We start from the raw sequence: 22,479 nt of genomic DNA, 5'->3' as shown, positions 1-22,479 counted from the left end.
TTTATTTCATTTTATTAAATATTTGATGTTTAGTCATGAGTATCAGGCACTGTTCTGAGCACTAGAGATCTGAATTGAAAAAGACTAACAGAGTCACTCTTCTCATGGAAGTTATGTTATCGTAGAGGCAAAGAGAAATCCCACAAACACACACAAAATATTGTAGAATGGTGGGTGTTGGGTATAGAATTTAAAAAAGAAACTTAAAAGGACAAATTCCTCATCTGAATAATGACAGGGTTATAACTATTATGTTACATTTGTTTATGGTTCAGCCACAAACAAATATAACACTCAAAAAATATATAAGCAGCAACTCTCTTTAGACATCTAACAACAGACTTTAGAACACTGCTATCTTTGAAAAGAAAGAACTGCTAGAGATGAGCAACATATTTACCCTGGCTTTCTGATTAGGAACACAGTGAAATAGAACCCAAAGACAAATCGATTGTGTCTAAGGCAGAAATTATTAGCGTTGTGGCTGGAATTTGTAAAGCAGGTTAGTAGAAGGGAGGTAGCTGTTTAGAGATGAAGATTCAGAAATCTCTTCCAAGGTGCCCTTGAACCACTGGCTTAACATTAGGCATTTGTAGTGCAAGATTTGCCGAAACCCAGAGGAGGAAAACTACTTGAGAGCTGTTTGATGAATAGAGATATTACAGGTTGAATAGTGCTGAGGGATGTTGGAGGTTCAATGAGTCTGAGTAGAGGGACCTTGCTGAATACATTGAACACTGGACATGTAGATGAGATGTCAAAAAGCCATTATCTAAGGGGTAGGTCTATTCTTGCCCTAGAGCAAAAGTTGCTCTATACATGTTCTTCAAAGCCTAAAACCAAGCCTCAAGAGGATCAGTTAGATAACTAGTAAAATAACTACTTGCCAGAAAACACAAAACAAAAGAAAATAAAACTTAATACTCTTCACGCAACAATAACATCATAGAAGTCTTTTAAAAAATTGTGGTAAAAACTCAGAAAGAAATTCATCATCTGAATCATGTTTAAGTATACAGTTCAATAGCATTAACTACATTCACATTCTTTTACAAAATCTCTAGAACTTTTCATTTTGCAAATCTGAAACTCTATACACATTGAATAACAACGTCCCATTTCTCCCTCTCTCTGATCCCTGGAAAACACCATTTTACTTTCTGTTTCTGTGAGATTGACTAGTTTAGACAATTCATTAAAGTGAGATCATACAGTATTTGTCTTTTTGTGACTGCCTCATTTCACTTAGTATAATGTCCTCAAGTTTCATTCATATAGCACGTGTATAGCATATGACAAGTTTTTAAGACTGAATAATATGCTATTGTATGTATTTATATACCACATTTTATTTAATCATTGATCCATATATGAACATCTGGGTTGCTTCTACCTCTTGGCTATTGTGAATAATGCTACAGTGAACATTGCTGTGCAAATAGCTCTTACTGATCCTGCTGTCAACTTTTTTGGATATATATCCAGAAGTGCAATTGCTGGATCTATGGTAATTATATTTCTCATTTTTTTAGGATCTTCCATACTGTTTTCCATAGTGGTTGTACCATTTTACATTCCCAGTAATTCTGCATGAGACTTCCAATTTCTTTCATCATTGACTATGATATTAGTTGCAGACTTTTTGTATATGGTCTTTACTATGTGAGGTAGTTTTCTGCTATTTATAGTTTTTTGGGTGTTTTTATCATGAAAGAGTGTTGAATTTTGTCACGTGATTTTTCTGCATCAGCTGAGATGATTATGCAGTTTTTGTTCTTCCTTGTGTCACTGTGATGTATTATATTGTTCAAATTTTTTATGTTAAGCCATCCTTTCATTGGAAGTAAATGCCATTTGGTCAGAGTGTATAATTCATTTATGGTCCTGTTGAATTTAATTTTTTAGTAATTTATTAGAAATTTTGGCTTCAATAGTCATCAGAGACATCGCTCTGTAGTTTTCTTTTTTCTTTTCTTTTTCTTTTTTTTTTTTTTTTTAGTGTCTTTACCTGACTTCAGTATCTGAGTAATGTTGGCCTCATAAAATAAATTTAGAAGTGTTCTCTCTTCTCCAGTGTTTTGGAAGAGTTTGAGAAAGATTAGAATTAATTCTTTAAATGTTTGGTAGATCTTTCCAGTGAAGTTACCTGGTTCTGAGGTTTGTTTTTCACTTGTAGATTTTTAATTACTGATTTATAACTCCTTACTATAGATCTATTTTGATGTTTTGATTTCTTCATAACTTAGTCTTGCTATGTTGTATGTTGACATATGATTGTTCATAGTAGTCTCTTACAGTCATTTTTATTTCTGTGGCATCAATTGTAATGTCTTTCCTTTTATTTCTGATTTTATTTATTTGAGTCTTCTCTCTTTTTTCTTAGTTTAGCTGTTTGTCCATTTTGTTTTCAAAGAACTAAGTCTTAGTTTCTTTCATGTTTTCTAGTATTTTTTCTATCTCTATTTCATTTATTTTTGCTCTAATCTTTATTATAATATTTTTCTGCTAACTTTAGGTTTCATTTGTTCTTCCTCTTTTGGTTCCTTGAAGTATAAAGTTAGATTTTGTATTTCATATTTTCTTCTTTTGTAATATAAGCATTTACTGCTATAAACTTTCTTTTCAGTACTGCTTTCATGGATTATCTGAGTGCTGATATGTTATTTCTATGATCATTTGTCTCAAGATATTTCTAATTTCCTTTATGATTGCTTCTTTGATTCATTGGTTGTTTAAGAGTATGTTATTTAATTTTCACATATTTGTGGATTTTCCAGTTTTTCTTCTTGCTATTGTTTCATTTCATGGTGGTTGGAAAAGATACATTGTATGAGTTCTACCATTTTAAATCTATTAAGACTTGCTTTGTGGCCTAATATATGATCTGCCTGGACAGTGTTCTCTGTGCACTTGTGAAGAACATGGGTTAAATCTGCTTGGTGTTCTATAACCTTCTTGTACTTCAATATTGACATTGTTGTCTAGGTTTGGGGTATTCTCTGTTATTACCCCTTTAGATAAACTTTCTGCCCTTATCTCTTTCTCTACCTTTTCTTTAAGGCTAGTAAGTCTTAGATTTGCCCTTTTAGGCTATTTTATAGATCTCGTAGGTGTGCTTCATTGTTTTTAATTCTTTTTTCTCCTCTATCTGTATATTTTCAAATAGCCTGTCTTTATGCTCACTAATTTCATTTTTCTGCTTAATCGGTTTTGCTATTAAAAGGCTCTGATGCATCCTTCAATATACCAATTGCATTTTTCAACTCCAGAATTTCTGTTTGAGTCTCTTTAGTTATTTGAATCTCTGTGTTAATCTAATAGAATTTTGTATTTATTCTCTGTGTTATCTTCAATTTCTTTGAGTTTTCTCAAAATGGCTATTTTGAATTCTGTATCTAAAAGGTCACATAGCTTTGTTTCTCCAGGTTTGGTCCCTGGTACTTTATTTAGTTCATTTGGTGGGGTCATGCTTTTACTGGATTGTCTTGATACTTGCAGATGTTCATCTGTGTCTGGGCATTGAAGAGTTATATATTTATTATAGCCTTCACATTTTGTGTTTGTTTGTACATGTCTTTCCTGGGAAGGCTTTCTAGGTATTTGAAAGGACTTGAGCATTGTGCTTTAAGGTGCATCTGCTTTAGAGAGGCACACAAAGGCCAACAGCACTGGTTCTTGCAGACTTATAGTGGTATTACCTGGATGACCTTGGACAAGATTCAGAATAATTATCTGGATTACCAGGAAGAGACTTTTGTTCTCTTTCCTTGGGCAAAAGACCTCAATAGACATTTCTCAAAAGAAAACATACAAGTGGCCAACAGGTTTATGAAAATAATGCTCGGCATTACTAACCATCAAGGAAATGCAAATAAAAACCACAATGAAATATTATTTCACCCCAATTAGAATGGCTATTATCAAAAAGACAAAAAATAATGAATGCTGACATGTATGTGGAGTAAGAAAAACTCTTATACACTACCAGAGGGAATGGAAATTACTATAGTCATTATTACAAAGAGAATGGAAGTTCCTTAAAAAATTAAAAATAGAACTACCATATGATTTACCAATCCCACTACTGGCTATATATCCAAAGGAAATAATATCAGTATATCAAATAAATATCTGCAACTCAAGTTTCTTGCAGTACTGGTCACAATAGCGGGGATATAAAATCAGCCTAAATGTCCATCAATGGATGAATGAAGAAAATATTGTATATATACACAAGGGAATACTATTCCACCATAAAAAGGATGACATCTTGTCATTTGTAGAAATATGGGTAAACCTACAGGACATTATATAAAATAAACCAGGGATAGAAAGAAAAATACCACCTGATCTCACTCTAAGTTGATTTCCTAGAAGTAGAGAGTAGAATAGTTGTTACCAGAGGCTGAGGGGTAGTGGGGAGATTAGGAGATTGGTCAATGCATACAAAGTTACAGTTAAATAGGAAAAATAAGCTCTGCTGTTCCATTGTACAGTAGGGTGACTATGGTTAACAATATTGTATTGTATAATTCAAAATATTGTATTGCATAATTCAAAACTGCTAGAATAAAGGATTTTGAATGTTCTCCCCACAAAGAAGGAATAAATGTATGAGGTTGTGAATGAACAAAATACTTTGATTTGCTTTTTATACAGTATACACATATATCAAACATCACACTGTACCCCATAAGTATGCACAATTATGTGTCAATTAAAAACAAAAATTTTAACAGAAGTCAGTAAAAAATGTGTAAATAGTCAATGATTTCACTTATATAAAATTCTAGAAAATGCAAAACTTATTATATTGACAAAAAGCAGATCTGTTATTTCCTGGGTGTGAGGAAGGAGCAGGAATGTAGAGAGAGAGAGAGAGACATGGATTTCATAGGGGCCCATGGAAACTCTTGGGTTTGATGGATATTTTTATTATCTTGATGGTAATCATGGATTTGGGGTATGCACATAAATAATAACAAATTATAGATTTTAAATAAGTACAGAGTTTTGTAAGTCAGTTATACCTTAATATGGCTGTTAAACATAAATAAACAATAATTTTTTTAAAAAGTGTTTTGCTTTCATCTCTAATAGATATTTTCACTCAGTAGAGAATGCTAGCTTTACCGTTATTTTCATTCAGTTTTTTGGTGAGTTTTAATTTTGAATGCATGTGTTTTTTCAGTTACTTTTTCTGGATTGATTGAAAACAGCATAGGAGTTTTCTCTTTATTCTGTTAATATGATGAATTATACTGATTTATTTTGGCATGATAAATCAGTCTCACATTTCTAGGGTAAATCCTTCTTGGTCATGACATATGTTTTCTCTGTATTAAAGGATTTGAATTTAATAGAAATTTAAAAGTTAATTTCTTTTTTTGTAGTCTTTTAAAGGTTACATTTATATTTGATATAGCTTCCTAATATTCCTTTTATCATTATAAATTGTTTCTTTTTAACTTTTTATTGTGAACTCTGTTTTATATGATTACTTGAATAACAGTTTTGTTATTTTGCATAAATATTTGGTCTGTGTATTTTGTCACCCATTTACTTTTTTTTTTTTTGAGATGAGGTCTCACTCTGTCACCCATGCTGAAGTGCAGTGGTGTGATCTTAGCTCACTGCAACCTCCACCTCCCAGGTTCAAACAATTCTCCTGTCTCAGCCTCCCAAGGAGCTGGGATTACAGACACCTGCCACCATAGCCCAGCTAATTTTTTTTTTAATTTTTATTTTTAGTAGAGACGGGGTTTCACCATGTTGACCAGGCTGGTCTTGAACTCCTGACCTCAAGTAATCTACCTGTCTCAGCCTTCCACAGTGCTGTTATTATAGGCATGAGCCACTGTGACCAGCCGACCACATTTACTTTTACCCTATCTGTGGCTTTATATTAGAAACATGTGTCTTGATGGCAATGTAAAGTAAGGTCTTGCTTGTCTGTCTACAATAACATTTAATTAATTATTGATAGTATTATGGTAGATGTAAGTCTACCATTTTTTCTGTTTTTCTCCTCAATGTTTAGCTTCTCTCTGTATTCTTTTTTGCTTTAATTTGAAAGATTAGAATATTTTTAATATTCCATTTTATCTATTGGCTTCTAAGCTATAATCATGTATTTTTCTAGTGGATCCTGTCAGGATTGTAGTATTTATACCAATATTACAGTTTATGTAGTAGTTAATAGAGATAATATACTAGCAAAGAGTTAATATAGTAATAAATAGTAGTAATTAATAGAGTTACTATAGTAGCTAATACCTGCTTAGAGTTGTTATCATACCACTTAAGTAAAATGTAGAAACTTTGCAAGTATATAGGTCCCTTTAACTACCCTCCTCCACTAATTTATGCTATTGTGTTACATGTTACATCTGCCTGCACTGTAAAGCCTTTCACATGTAGTTAAAATTTTTATTTTCAAAAGCTTCATGTACATTTAAAAACTTGGAAAAGAAAAAAAATAGTCTTTTATATTTAACTATATATTTATCATTCCCATTTTTCTCTCTTCATCCCAGTAGGTTCAAATTTCCTGTAATATTTTTCTCTTTAGCCAGAAGAACCTGCTTTAAGCACCTGTGACCTGATTTGTTAGTATTCCTTCCTGTGAGAAAGCATTTATTTTGTCATCATCCCTGAAGAAAATTTTGCTGAATATAGGGTTCTGTGTTGGCAGTTCTTCTTTTTTAATCTACTTTAAAAATGTTGTTTCACTGTGTTCTAGCCTCCGTAGATTATGAGAAATCTGTGATATTGAAGTAATTATTTCTTACAATGTAATGTGTATTATCTTTTATATAATTTCAGGTTTTTTTTTTAATCTTTGGTTTCCAGTATCTTCCTGTATTGTGTGTAGGCATAGTTTTTGTTGAATGTATTGTGTTTGGGTTTCATAGACCTTGTTGAATTTGTAAACTATGTGTTTAAACAAATTTGCAAAGTTGTTAGCTATTTTTTTTTTTTGAAATATTTTCTGCCCCAATTTCCTTCTCTTTCTGGTTTTCTCTTTCTAAGAAAGTTATTCTTCAGATTTTATAGCTTGTACTGATTTCTATTGATTCATCCTTACCACATTCGCTGACTCATTCTTGTGTGAATCATTCTGTTACTGAGTTCATCTAGTGAATTTTTAAAACTTTAAATATTTTATTTGTTTAGTTCTAAAATTTTCATTTGGTTCTTTTAAATACTTTTTATTTCTTTCTTGGTAATCTTATCTTTTCATTTATTCAAGTATATTTTCCTTTGTTATATGCAGCATATTTATACTAGCTTCTGTAAATTATTTATATGATCATTATAGCAAGTGTGTCATCCCAAAGCTAGCTTCTGTTTATGGTAATTTCCTTTGCAAACTGGTTACATTTCTCTAGTTCTTTGAATTTTGATTGATTTGGATTTAATCCTGAGCATCATTAATATTATACTGTATGGCCCTTGGGTCCTGTAATCCTTTGGAGAATAGTGATGTTTTTGACTTACCAGGCAATCATCATACTTAAGTTCAGACCATAAGTTCTGCCTTGCCTTCTGTGAACAGTGGCTCAAATTTTAGTTCAGCTCCCAGACTTTGCTGTACTGGTCCAAGTCTGTTCAACGTGTTTCAAAACTCAAGAGAGAACCTAAGATTTGCATAAGTCCATGAATAGTATTAGAAGATCCCCTTCTCTTGTTCTCTCCTGATTTGAATTCTCCATCCACCTACCATGAGGAGGTTCTTATCCTAATTTATCTAACCACAGAGACTGGGTTTCTATCAGAACATATCACTTGTGCTACTTTGCCACTCAGGTATCAGGCCCCACCCTTAAGGTAAATGTCACAAAAGAGAGAGAGAACGTAAAAAGAAACTTCAATCCTGTGCTGTTACTTCTTCAAGTTGTGAATTCCCTCTCTGTAATCAACCTGCTTTTGTTCAATTTTCAGAGATGTCTTGATAAATTCTTTTGTACTTAGTTCAGTTTTCGTATGTGTGTAATTACTGAGAAGTAGAATCAGACTGGAATCATGCTGGAAGTAGAACTTCTATATTGATCATTTTTATTAAATTCAGAATTGATTTGATGTCCTTTTCTTTTATAACTCCAGTAATTTTTGATAGCTTTCTTGTATTCTAGTATACCAAGATGTGTCAAGTTTAACTTATAATTTTCCCCCTCCTGATTTGGATTCAAGAAGCTCTGGTTTCTTTAAAGAAATATATTATTAGAAAATAATATATATGTATTAGGGATACTTGTACAAACTACACAGGCTATTGCTTTCAGGTACTTCCAGTAATTAGAGCTAGGAAACTGTTACTGAGTGGCTGTAAACTGTGAGTTTATATTTTCAACTTTAGGTTTGGATTACAAAATTTTAACTGAATTTCATTTCAATATTTATATGTTTTTGTCCTACATCAAAATACCAATTTGTAATTAGATTTATTTATTTTATTATTTGAGACAGTGTCTCATTCTGTTGCCCAGGCTTGAGTGCAATGGCACAATCTCGGCTCACTGCAACCTCTGTCTTCTGGGTTCAAGCAATTCTCCTGCCTCAGTAGCTCCTCCTGAGTAGCTGGGATGCAGGCATGTGCCACCATGCCCAGTTAATTTTCATATTTTTCAGTAGAGATGGGGTTTCACCATGTTGGCCAGGCTGGTCCCAAACTCCTGACCTCAAGTGATCTACCTACCTCAGCCTCCCAAAGTGCTGAAATTATAGGCATGAGTTACTGCAACCAGCCTGTGATTAGATTTAATATTTATTTATTTGGTTTGTTTTACAATGTGCATACATTATTATTAGTGAAAATATATTACTAAAAGTGGATTAACATTTCTTTGCAGTTTTAAAAGTACATTTAATGTGTTCAACTAAGAATGAAAAATCAAAATATCATGTTTAAAATCATTTGAAGACAAATGAATGAGTTCAAAAATATTGCAGGAAATGATTAATATACAAAATCAACTGTATATCTATGTACTAATAGTGAACAATCTACAAAACAAAACCCAGAAAACAATATTCTTTATCAATGACATCATAATGAATAAAATACTTAGGAATAAATTTAACAAAAAAAATGCAATGTTTTACACTGAGAACTACAAAACATCATTAAAAATTAAAAAGGACATAAATAAATAGACATTCCATGTTCATGGATTGGAAGACTTACAATCATTAAGATGGCAACACTTCCATATTGATATACAGATCCAATGTAATCTATACCAAAATCTCTGCTGGCTTTTTTTGCATAAATTGACATGTTGATCTTTAAATTCATATGGAAAGGGAAAGAACACAGAATAACCAAAAAAATCTTGATAAAAGAAAGCAATGTTGGAGGACTCACACTTGTTGATTTCAAAACTTAGTAGAAAGCCACATTGATTAAGATTCTCTCCTCATTTAAATTCTTCATGCACTTACCTTGAGGGGCTTCTTTTCCTGGTTACTCTGACCACAAAGACTGAGTTTCTATAAGAGTTCATCACTTGTGCCACTTTGCCACTCAGGTATCAGATCCCACCCTTAAGTTAAACATTATGAAAGAGGGGGAGAATGAAAAAAGAAACTTCAACCCTTTGCTCTCACTTCTTCAAGTTATGAATTCCCTTTGTAATCAAACTACTTTGGTTATATTTTCAGGGATTTTTGATAAATGCTTTTATATTTGGTTTGTATTTATGCATTAGTATAAAAACAGACATATAGGTGAGTGAAATAAAATTGAGAGTTCAAAAATAAATCTTCGCATTTAGGTTAATTGCTATTCAATAAGGGAAGGAACAGCCTTTCCAACAATCATGCTAGGACAACTGCATATCCAGACTGAAAGGAAAATACTTTGTCCACATTTTATTAAAAAATAAAACTCAAAATGGATTTGAGACTTAAATGTTAGAACTAAAACTGTAAAACTCTTAGAAGGAAACACAGTTGTAAATCTTTGTGAGTTTGTATTAAGTGGTGGTTTCTTAGATATGACACCAAAAATACAAGCAATAAAAATAAATACATCAAAATTCAAATCACACACTTACTTTTGTGTTTCAAAGAACATCATCCAGAACGTGAAAAGAGAAACCACAGAATGGGAAAAAAATATTTGTAAATCATGTACCTGATAAATGTATAGTATTCAGAAAAATCTGAAGAATTTTTTTTCCATGCCCAACTGGCTTGTTTTATTGCAGAAGGGGACGTGGAATAAACAACATGAGACAGCTGGGACCTGAGGCTGGTGAAACCCCCTCCCTTCCCCATACATGCCTACTGCCCCAAATAAAAAAATAACCAACTATGGGAGAGCAGCCAAGACAGTGACTAGGGGCAGGGGAAGGAGACACAGAACTTGAGGGCAACGGTGAAGAGACCATGAGTGTGCTGGGAGGGCTCAGGGGCACAGTGGCACGAACAGCACCAAGTACAAGTCTCTTTGTCTTCCCTGGGGTTATGTATAAATATAGAGAGATAAGGCCTTCTCTCTCCCTGCTTTCCCTTTTTCTCCATGCTGCTTGCTGGGTCCCAGCTCCTCTTTCCACATGAGGGTGAAGGGAAGCAGGGATGAACAAGTCATCACTGAATTGCAATCAGACCCACATCCATCAGCTTCTGGATCTTCTGTGCTACTACAGGATTCTTTAAGTGTTCGCTGAGTGTCTGGGGATGCTTCTGCATCTGTTCCAGGATAAGGTGCATGGCTGGGTCACTCATGATCTGCTGCACCTCTGGGTTGGTCATGGCTCCTCACTTTACATCTTCCAGACTGTCGTGCCGGTTGTACTGTGCCATCATACAGCACTGGTAGCCAGCTGCCGCCTCCTTACAGCTGGAGTCTAGGTCTAGTGCCTTCTGGTACACAACCATGGCTTTGGTGTAGTCCTTCAACACTTCCAGGGCAGCTGCTTTCCATGTGTAACCCTTGATGAAGGTCAGCTCCAGCTGGATACATTCTTCACAGTCCTTGAATGTCATCTGGAACTCTGGAGTCTGGTGTAGCAGGCAGCTTTGATTGCTGTATAATTTAGCATCTTTTGGGTTCCTTTTGATGGCTTCTGTATAATGCTTCATGGCCTGGGGATAATCTCCTTTCTGAAAATACTCATTGCCTTTGTCCTTCTCCTCCAAAGCCAGGTCAGGGTTTATATAGGCCAGCCGCTCTTGCTTCTTCAGGATTTTCTCTGCCTACTGCCATTTCTTGAGCACATCTAGGATCAGGTGCTCTGCCAGATACTTGTTGTAGAAATGGATGGCATCCTTGTACTTTTCTTCTTTGAAGTGGGAGTTGCCAATTTGAGCATAAGGTTTGGCAATCTGTCCACAGTCTTCTTGGTTATCTCTCCCCACTTCAATGCCTTTTTTACAAAGCTCCCAGCACTTATTATAGTCACCCTTTTCAAAGTATACTGCTGCTTGATTGGTAATGTAAGTCATGTTGGTGGGGTGTAGCTCCTTGGCTTTGTCAAAATGCTTCAAGGCTGTGTCAAAGTCTTTTTTCTTGTAGGCATTTTTCCCCAGCTCTTTTTATTTCAGTACCTGCTTCTTATTCTCTGGAAGATCTTCTCCCATTGGCTCTGAGTTGGCCTTCTTTTTGGGAGAGGGTGGTGATGGAGGTGTTGCAACCTTTTCCTCACTTATACTGCCAAGATTGACCCTACGGAGGACACTGAGAGTGGTCATGATCCAGGGATCTGGTAGTTTTTGTGCCCAGATCAGAAGGCTCGTTTCTCAGCTGCTCTATCAGCTCCAGGTAGGTAGGATCACTGAGCAGTGTCCTTGTCCTGGGATCACTCTCCAACTTCTGATATAGATTGGGCATGTTGAAAGCGTTCATGGATTTTCTCTCTGCCAATCTGGCCTCCATATTCTGTAAACCCTCTTTCATATGAGAGTTATTTGCTTTGTGCTTTAAGCCCTCCTCATAGGTTTGCTTGGCTTCTTCAAATCGGTTTAAGAACTCAAGAGCTACTGCTTTTCGTGAATAGCCCTTGCTCCAGTCAGGTTGATGGTCTTGCAGACATCCTTGTAGGCCTTCTGGTAGTCTCCTTTCTTGGCATAGGTGATAGAACAGTTTCTGTAGAGCACGTGGTTGTGGGGATCCTGCTTAATGGCTTCTAAGTAGCACTATAAGGCATTGTCAATGTTGCTCATGCTTGGGGTCTTGTTGCCCTTCTCTTTCAGCTCATTGGCCTGCTCCATAGCACAGCATGGCCTGGAACCCCATTGAATCTAAACCTCCAAAGAACTTTTACAACTCAGCAATTAAAAGACAAATTAAAGTGGCTAAAGGATTTGAATATATATTTATCCAAAGACAATTAACGAATGTCCAAAAGGCACATAAGAAAATATTTAATATCATGTTTTCAATATCAAATGGAAACATATGTCTTCACACAAAAATTGTACATGAATTTCATAGCAACATTATTAATAATAGCCAAAAAGTAGGAATAATCTAAACATCTATTACTAGGTGAGTGAAAAAATAAAACGTGAAATATACATATAGTGAAATAAGTTGTAAAAATGAATAAAGTATTTTTTGCTGGCAAGATAGCCAAACAGCTCCAGTCTGCAGCTCCCAGTGAGACTGACGCAGAAGGCAGGTGATTTCTGCACTTCCAACTGAGGTAGCCAGTTCATTTCATTGGGACTGGTTGGACAGTGGGTGCAGCCCACAGAAGGTAAGCTGAAGCAGGGGGTGTTGCCTCACATAGGAAGCACAAGGGGTCAGGGGAAGCTGTGAGAGACTGTACTGGGAGGAACAGTGAACTTCAGCCCAGTTACTACACTTTTCCCACGGTCTTTGCAACCAGCAGACCAGGAGATTCCCTCTGATGCCTATGCGACCAGGGTCCTGGGTTTCAAGCACAGAACTGGGCGGTCTTTTGGGCAGACACCAAGCTAGGAGTTTTTATTTATTTTTTTATCTTTGTTTTTTCATATCCCACTGGTGCCTGGAATGCCAGTGAGACAGAACTGTTCACTTCCCTGGAAAGGGGGCTGAAGCCAGGGAGCCAAGTGGTCTGGATCGGTGGGCCCCACGCCCACAGAACCCAGGAAGCTAAGCTCCACGGGCTTGAAATTCTCACTGCCAGCACAGCAGTCTGAGGTCGACCTGGGAAGCTCGAGCTTGGTGAGGGGAGGGGCATCTGCCATTGCTGAGGCTTGAGTAGGCAGTTTTACCCTCACAGTGTAAACAAAGCCACCTGGAAGTTCGAAATGGGTGGAGCCCACCACAGATCAGCAAGGCCACTGCAGCCAGAATGCTTCTCTAGATTCCTGCTCTCTGGGCAAGGCATTGCTGAATAAAATGTAGCAGCCCCAGTCAGGGACTTATGGATAAAACTCCCATCTCCCTGGGATAGAGCACCTGGGGGAAGGGGCAGCTGTGGATGCAGCTTCAGCAGACTTAAATGTTCCTGCCTGACAGCTCTGAAGAGAGCAGCAGATCTTCCAGCACAGCCTTCAAGCTCTGATAAGGGAAAGACTGCCTCCTCAAGTGGGTCCCTGACCCCCATGTATTCTGACTGGGTGACACCTCCCCAGTAGGGGCTGACAAACACCTCATACAGGAGAGCTCTGGTTGGCATCTGGTGGGTGCCCCTCTGGGACAAAGCTTCCAGAGAAAGAAACAGGCAGCAATCTTTGCTTTTCTGCAGCCTTCACTGGTGATACCCAGGCAAACAGATCTGGAGTGGAGCTCCAGCAAACTCCAGCGCAGAGGGTCCTGACTAATAGAAGGAAAAAAAACAGACAGAAAGGAATAGCCTCAACATCAACAAAAATGACGTCCCCAAAACTGGATGGAGAATGAGTCTGATGAATTGACAGAAATAGGCTTCAGAAGGTGAGTAATAACAAACTCTTCTGAGCTAAAGGAGCATGTTCTAACCCACTTCAAGGAAGTGAAGAACCTTGAAAAAAGGTTAAGTGAATTGGTAACCAGGATAACCAGTTTAGAGAAGAACATAAATGACCTGATGGAGCTGAAAAACACATCACAAGAACTTTGTGAAGCATAGGCAACTATAAATAGCTGAATCGATCAAGCAGAAGAAAGGATATCAGAGATTGAAGATCAACATAATGAAATAAAGCAAGAAGACAAGATCAGAGGGAAAAAAGTGTGAAAAGAAATAAACAAAGCCTTCAAGAAATATGAGACTATGTGAAAAGACCAAATCTATATTTGATTGGTGTAACTGAAAGTGACGTGGAGAACAGAACCAAGCTGAAAAACACACTTCAGGATATTATCCAAGAGAACTTCCCCAACATAGCAAGACAGGCCAACATTCAAATTCGGGAAATACAGAGGATACCACAAAGATACTCCTTGTGAAGAGCAACCCCAAGACACATAATCATCAGATTCGCTAAGGTTGAAATGAAGGAAAAAATTTTAAGGGCAGCCAGAGAGAAAGATAGGGTTACCCACAAAGGGAAGCCCATCAAAGTAATAGTGGATCTCTTGGCAGAAACTCTACAAACCAGAAGAGGGTGAGGGCCAATTTTTAACATTCTTAGAGAAAAGAATTTTCAACCCAGAATTTCATATCTAGCCAAACTAAGCTTCGTAAGCGAAGGAGATATAAAATCCTTTACAGACAAGCAAATGCTGAGAGATTTTGTCACCACCAGGCCTGCCTTACAAGAGCTCCTGAAGGAAACACCAAACACAGAAAGGAACAACCAGTACCAACCACTGCAAAAACATAATAAATTGTAAAATTTCTTCATCAACACTATGAAGAAACTGCATAAACTAATGGGCAAAATAACCAGCTAGCATCATAATGACAAGATAAAATTCACATATAACAATATTAACCTTAAATGTAAATGGGCTAAATGCCCCAATTAAAAGACATAGACTGGCAAATTAGATAAAGAGTCAAGACTCATCGGTGTGCTATATTCAGTAAACTCATCTCATGTGCAAAGACAGACACAGGCTCAAAATAAAGTGTTGAAGGAATATTTACCAAGCAAATGGAAAGGAAAAAAAAAGCAGGGGTTGCAATCCTTGTCTCTGATAAAACAGACTATAAACCAACAAAGATCAAAAGATACAAAGAAGGGCATAACATAATGGTAAAGGGATCAATGCGACAAGAAGAGCTAACTATTCTAAATATATATGCACCCAATACAGAATCACCCAGATTCATAAAGCAAGTTCTTAGAGACTACAAAGAGACTTAGACTCCCACATAATAATAGTGGAAGACTTTAACGCCCCACCATCAATATTAGACAGATTAACGAGACAGAAAATTAAGAAGGATATCTAGGACATGAACTCAACTCTGGACCAAGCAGACTGAATAGACATCTGCAGAACTCTCCACCCCAAATCAACAGAAAATGCATTCTTCTCAGCACCATATTGCACTTATTCTAAAATTGACCACATAATTGGAAGTAAAACACTCCTCAGCAAAGGCAAAAGATAGAAATTATAACAAACAGTCTCTCAGACCACAGTGCAATCAAGTTAGAGCTCAGGATTAAGAAACTCACTCAAAACTGCACAACTACATGGAAACTGAAAAACTTGCTCCTGAATGACTACTGGGTAAATAACAAAATTAAGGCAGAAATAAAGATGTTCTTTGAAACCAATGAGAACAAAGACACAACATACCAGAATCCCTGGGACAAATTTAAAGCAGTGTGTACAGGGAAATTTATAGCAACAAATTCCCACCAGAGATAGCAGGAAAGATCTAAAATTTACACAATTAAAAGAATTAGAGAAGCAAGAGCAAACGAATTCAAAAGCAAGCAAGACAAGAAATAACTAAGATCAGAGCAGAACTAAAGGAGAGAAAAACATGAAAAACCCTTCAAAAAATCAATGAATCCAGGAGCTGGTTTTTTGAAAATATCAACAAAATAGATGGACCTCTAGCCATACTCATAAAGAAGAAAAGGAGAAGAATCAAATTGATGTAATAAAAAATGATAAAGGGGATACCACTACCAATCCCACAGAAATATGAACTACCATCAGAGAATACTATAAACACCTCTATACAAATAAATTAGAAAATCTAGAAGAAATGGATAAATTCCTGGACACATATACCCTCCCAAGACTAAACCAGCAAGAATTCAAATCCTTAAATAGACCAATAACAAGTTTTGAAATTGAGGCGGTAATTAACAGCCTGCAAAACAAAAAAATGTCCAGGACCAGAAAGATTCACAGCTGATTTCTACCAGAGGTACAAAGAGGAGCTGGTATCGTTCCTTCTGAAACTACTCCAAACAATAGAAAAAGAGAAAATCCTCCCTAATTCATTTTATGAGGCCAGCATCATCCTGATACCAAAACCTGGCAGAGACACAACTGAAAAAGAAAATTTCAGGCCAATATCCATGATGAACATCAATGCAAAAATACTCAATAAAATACTGGCAAACCAAATCCAGTAGTACATCAAAAAGCTATCCACCACGATCAAGTTGTCCTCATCCCTGGGATGCAAGGATGGTTCAACATATGCAAATCAATAAATGTAATCCATCACATAAACAGAACCAACAACAAAAACCACATGATTATCTCAATAGATGCAGAAAAGGCCTTCAACCTAATTCAACAGCCTTCATGCTAAAAACTCTCAATAAACTAGGTGTTGATGGAACGTATCTCAAAATAACAACTATTTATGACAAACCCACAGCCAATATGATACTAAATGGGCAAAAGCTGGAAGCATTCCCTTTGAAAACCAGCACAAGACAAAGATGCCCTCTCTCACCACTCCTATTCAACATAGTATTGGAAGTTCTGGCCAGGGCATTCAGGCAAGAGAAAGAAATAAATCATATTCAAATAGGAAGAGAGGAAGTCAAATTATCTCTCTTTGCAGATGACATGATGGTATATTTTAAAAATCCCATTGTCTCAGCCCCAAATCTCTTTAAGCTGATAAGCAACTTCAGCAAAGTCTCAGGATAAAAAATCAATGTGCAAAAATCACAGGCATTCTTATACATCAATAACAAACAGAGAGCCAAATAATGAGTGAACTCTCATTCACAATTGCTACAAAAGGAATTAAATACCTAGGGATACAACTTGCAAGTGATGTGAAGGACCTCTTCAAGAAGGACTACAAACCACTGCAAAAGGAAATAAGAGAGGACACAAACAGATGGAAAAATATTCCGTGCTTATGGATAGGAAGAATCAATATTGTGAAAATGGCCATACTGCCCAAAATAATTTATAGATTCAGTGCTATCCCCATCAAGCTACCATTGATTTTCATCACAGAATTGGAAAAAAAAAATTTTAATTTCATATGGAACCAAAAAAGAGCCCACATAGCCAAGACAATCCTATGCAAAAAGAACAAAGCTGGAGGCATCACACAACCTGGCTTCAAACTATACTACAAGGCTACAGTAACAAAAACAGCATGGTATTGGTACCAAAACAGATATATAGACCAATGGAACAGAACAGACTCTTCAGGAATAACACCACAAATCTACAACCATCTGATATTTGAGAAACCTGACAAAAACAAGAAATGGGGAAAGGATTCCCTATTTAATAAACTGTTTTGGGAAAACTGGCTAGCCATATGCAGAAAGCTGAAACTGGATCCCTTCCTTGTATACAAAAATTAAGTCAGGATGGATTAAAGGCTTAAACGTACAATGTAAAACCAAAAAAAAAAAAAAAAACAAACAAAAACCCTAGAAGAAAACCTAGGCAATACCATTCCGAACATAGGCATGGGCAAAGACTTCATGACCAAAATGCCAAAAGCAATGGCAACAAAAGCCAAAGTAAACAAATGGAATCTAATTAAACTAAAGAGCTTGTGCACAGCAAAAGAAACTAACATCAGAGTGAATAGGCAACCTTCAGAATGGGAGAAAAATTTTGCAATCTATCCATCTGACAAAGAGCTAATATCCAGAATCTACAAAGAACTTAAACAAATTTACAAGAAAAAAACAACCCCATCAAAAAGTGGGTGAAGTATATTAACAGACACTTCTCAAAAGTAGACATTTATGCAGCCAACAAACATATGAGTAAAAGCTCATCACCACTGATCATTAGAAAAATCCAAATCAAACTCACAGTGAGACACCATCTCACACCAGTTAGTGGTGATCATTAAAAAGTCAGGAAACAACAGATGCTGGAAAAAATGTGGAGCAATAGGAATGGTTTTACACTGTTTGTGGGAGTGTAAATTAGTACAACCATTGTGGAAGACAGTGTGATGATTCTTCAAAGATCTAGTACTAGAAACACCATTTGACCCCACAATCCCATTACTGGGTATATATCCAAGAGATTAAAAATCATTCTACTACAAAGACACATGCATATGTATGTTTATTGTGGCACTGTTCACAATAGCAAAGACTTGGAGCCAATCCAAATGCCCATCAATGATAGACTGAATAAAGAAAATGTGGGACATATACACCATGGAATACTATGCAGCCATAAAAAAAGGATGAGTTTATGTCCTTTGCAGGGTCATGGATGAAGCTGGAAGCCATCATTCTCAGCAAAGTAACACAAGAACAGAAAACCAAACACTGCATGTTCTCGCTCATAAGTGGAAGTTGAACAATGAGAACACATGGACACAAGGAGGGGAACATCACACAGTGGGGCCTGTTGGGGTTGGGGGTAGGGGAGAGATAGCATTCGAAGAAATACCTAATGTAGATGATAAGTTGATGGAGGCAGCAAGCCACCATGGCATGTGTATACCTATATAACAAGCCTGCATGTTCTGTACATGTGCCCCAGAACTTAAACTATAATAAAAAAAATGAATAATGTGCTGATACATGCTACAACATGGATGAACTTTGGAAAATATTAGGATAAGTTAAAAAGTCAGAGAAAAGGCTACGTTTAGTAAGTTTCTATTTATATGAAATGTCCAGAATAGGCAATTATATAGAGATGGAATTAGATTTCCAGAACAGGGCCAGAAAATTACAGAGAGTCATGACTAATAGGTACAGAGTTTCTTTTTGGTATAATGAAAATGTTCCTCAATATTTAGTGGTGATGGTTTTATACAATAAAAATTCAGCTATAAATAAGAGCAACAAAAAAGAAAGAGTCAGTTATAGTCACAATTTATAGATGATACAAATGATACAAAAACAAATGGAAAATTACCCCATTCTTATAAATCACAATTAATATGTTTAAATAACCATACTGCTTAAAGCAATCTACAGATTCAAAGTAATTCCAAAATATACCAACATCATTTTTCACAGGTTTAGAAAAAAACAATCCTAAAATTCATATGGAACCAAAGAAACAGCCTGAATAGCTAAAGGAATCCTAGGCAAGAAGAACAAAGCTGGAGGTATCACATTACCCTACTTCAAATTATATTACAAGGCTATAGTAACCAAAACAGCATGGTGCTGTTATGAAAGTAGGTACATAGATCAATGGAACAAAATAGAGAACTTAGAAATAAACCCATATATTTATAGCTAACTGATATTTAATAAAGCCAACAAGGACACACAATGGGGAAAGAATATCCATTTAAATAAATGATACTGTGAAAATTGAATTGCCATATGCTGAAGAATAAAACTGGACCTCTTTCTCTCACTGCATACAAAAATAAACCCCAAATGATTCAAGACTTAAATGTAAGACACAAAACTATAAAAATACTAGATGAAATCATAGGGAAAACTCTTCTGAACTTTAGTCTAGAAAAAGAATCTATGACTAAGACCTTAAAAGCACAAGCAAAAACCAAAAATAGACAAATCACACTTGGTAAAGCTAAAAAGCTTATGCACAGCAAAAGAAATAACAGAGTGAAGAGACACCTGAAGAATGAGAGAAAATATTTGCAAACTATTCATCTAATATCAGAATTTACAAGTAGCTCTAAGAAATCAACAACAAAAAACAAATAATCCCATTAAAAAGTGGACAAAGTGACTTCAAAGTACAGTACAAGACTACAGTAACTAAAACAGCATGATACTGATACAAAAAGAGACACACAGACTGATGGAACAGATTAGAGAACCCAGAAATAATCTGCACACCTACAACTATCTAATTTTTGACACAGTCAACATTCACAAGCAATGGGAAAAGGATTTACTATTCAATAAATGGTGCAGGGATAACTGGCTAGCCATATGAAAAAGATTAAAACAGAACTCCTACCTTTCACCATATTAAAAAATCAACTGAAGATGTATCAAAGACTTAAATGTAAAACCTAAAACTATAAAAACCTTAGAAGAAAACCTAGGAAATACCATTCTGGACACTGGCTCTAGCAAATACTTCATTACAAAAATTCCAAAAACAATTGCAACAATAAAAAAATTGGCAAATGGGACCTAATTGAACTAAAGAGCTTCTACCCACCAAAAGAAACTATCAACAGAATATACATATAACCTATAGAATGGGAGAAAATATTTTCAAGATATACCTCTGACAAAGGTCTAATATCCAGAATCTCTAAGGAACTTAAGCAAATCAACAAGCAAAAACCAAACAATCTCATCAAAAAATTGGCAAAAGACATGAACAGACATTTCTCAAAAGAAGACATAAAAATGGCCAACAAGTGTATGGAAAAAAATGCTCAATATTACCAATCTTTAGGGGGACGCAAATCAATGCCACAATGAGATATCATCTCACACCAATCAGAATGGCTATGATTAAGAAACAAAAAAATAATGCATGCTGGCAAGATTGTAGAGAAGAGGGAATTCTTATACATTGATGGTTGGAATGTAAATTAGTTCCACCACTGTGGAAAGCAGCCTGGAGAGTTCTTAAAGAACTTAAAATGAACTACCATTTGACCTAGCAATCCCTATTTTGCATATAACCAAAAGAAGGTATATCATCCTACCATACAGACACATGCATACATGTGTTCATTGCAGCACTACTCACAACAGCAAAGGCATGGAATCAACCTAGATGCCCATCAGTAGTGGACTAGATAAATAAAATGTGGGACATATACACCACAGAATACTTCATAGCCATAAAGAGAACAAAATCATATCCTTTGTAGCAACACGGATGGCGTTGGTGTCCATTATCCTAAGCAAGTTAATCCAGGAACAGAAAACCAAATGCTGTATGTTTTCACTTACAAGTGGGAGCTAAACATTGAATACACATGGACTCAAAACATCAAACAACAGACACCAGGAACTACTTGAGGGTGGAGGAAGGAAGGAGGATATGGATTGAAAAACTACTCATTGGGATATTATGCTGATTATTTGGGTGAAGAAATTATCTGTACATCAAATCCCCATAATGCAAGCTTATTCATGTAACAAACATGCATATGTAACCCTTGAACCTAAAATAAAAGTTGGAAAAAAAAAACGGAATAAAAAAAATTAAAAGAGGGCAAAAGACATGAACAGACATTCAAAAGAAAGCATACAAATGGCCAGCAGATATATGAAATAATGCTCAACATCACTAATTATCAGAGAAATGCAAATTAAAACCAAAATTAGATATCATCTTATGTTAATCAGAATTGCTATTATTTAAAAAGTCAAAAAATAACAGTTGTTAGTAAGTATGTAGAGAAAAGGGAACTCTTGTACACTGTTGGTATGTAAATTAGCACAGCCTCTATGAAATACAGTATGGAAATTTCTCAGAGAACTAAAAATAGAATTATCATCTGATACAGCAATTCTACTACTTGGTGTCTACCCAAAGGAAAAGAAATCAATATATCAAAAAGATATTTGCACTCATGTTTATTACAGCACTATTCACAATAGCAAAGATATGGAATCAACCTAACTGTCCTTGAACAGAAGACTGAATAAATAAAATGTAACATATGTACACAATGAAATACTATTCATCCATAAAAAATGAATAAAGTTGTATCTTTTGCAGCAACATGGATGGAACTGGAGTTCATTATAAGTGAAACAAACCAGACAGAGAAAGACAACTATCACATGTTCTTACTCATAAGTGGGTGCTAAAAAATGTTTACACATGGATATAGAATGTGGAATGATTCAAAATAGACTTTAAAACAAAAATTGTTACTAGAGACAAGAACATTTTATAATGGTAAATGGGCCAATCTGTCAAGATGACATAACAATTATAAATATAAAAGTACCTAACAACAGAGGCCCCAAATATTTAAAGCAAAAACTGACAGAGTTGAAGAGAGCAATAGACAATGTAACAATAAGGGTTGAAGATTTTGATACCCTACTTTCAACAACAGATGGAACAACCAGGCTGAAGACCTTAAGGAAACAGAAAACTTGAAAACACTATAAACCAACTACACCTAACAGATATCTATACAATCCAACAATATCAGAATATACATTATTCTCAATGCATATATAACATTCTTCAGGATAGATGATATGTTAGACTATTAAAAAACTAAG

General features: G+C 35.6%; 1 pseudogene; it reads right to left on the bottom strand.

Moving 5' to 3' along the window:
- Positions 1–10,337: 10,337 nt before the first annotated feature.
- On the bottom strand, positions 10,338–12,216 carry LOC116533049 (annotated as a pseudogene).
- Positions 12,217–22,479: the final 10,263 nt, after the last annotated feature.

Source organism: Sapajus apella, unplaced genomic scaffold, assembly GCF_009761245.1.
Source record: "Sapajus apella isolate SASKATOON/1434 unplaced genomic scaffold, GSC_monkey_1.0 scaffold78, whole genome shotgun sequence".
NCBI lineage: Eukaryota > Metazoa > Chordata > Mammalia > Primates > Cebidae > Sapajus > Sapajus apella.
The sequence above is the reverse complement of the archived record's forward strand: the minus strand, read 5'-3'. Positions and strand labels throughout refer to the sequence as shown.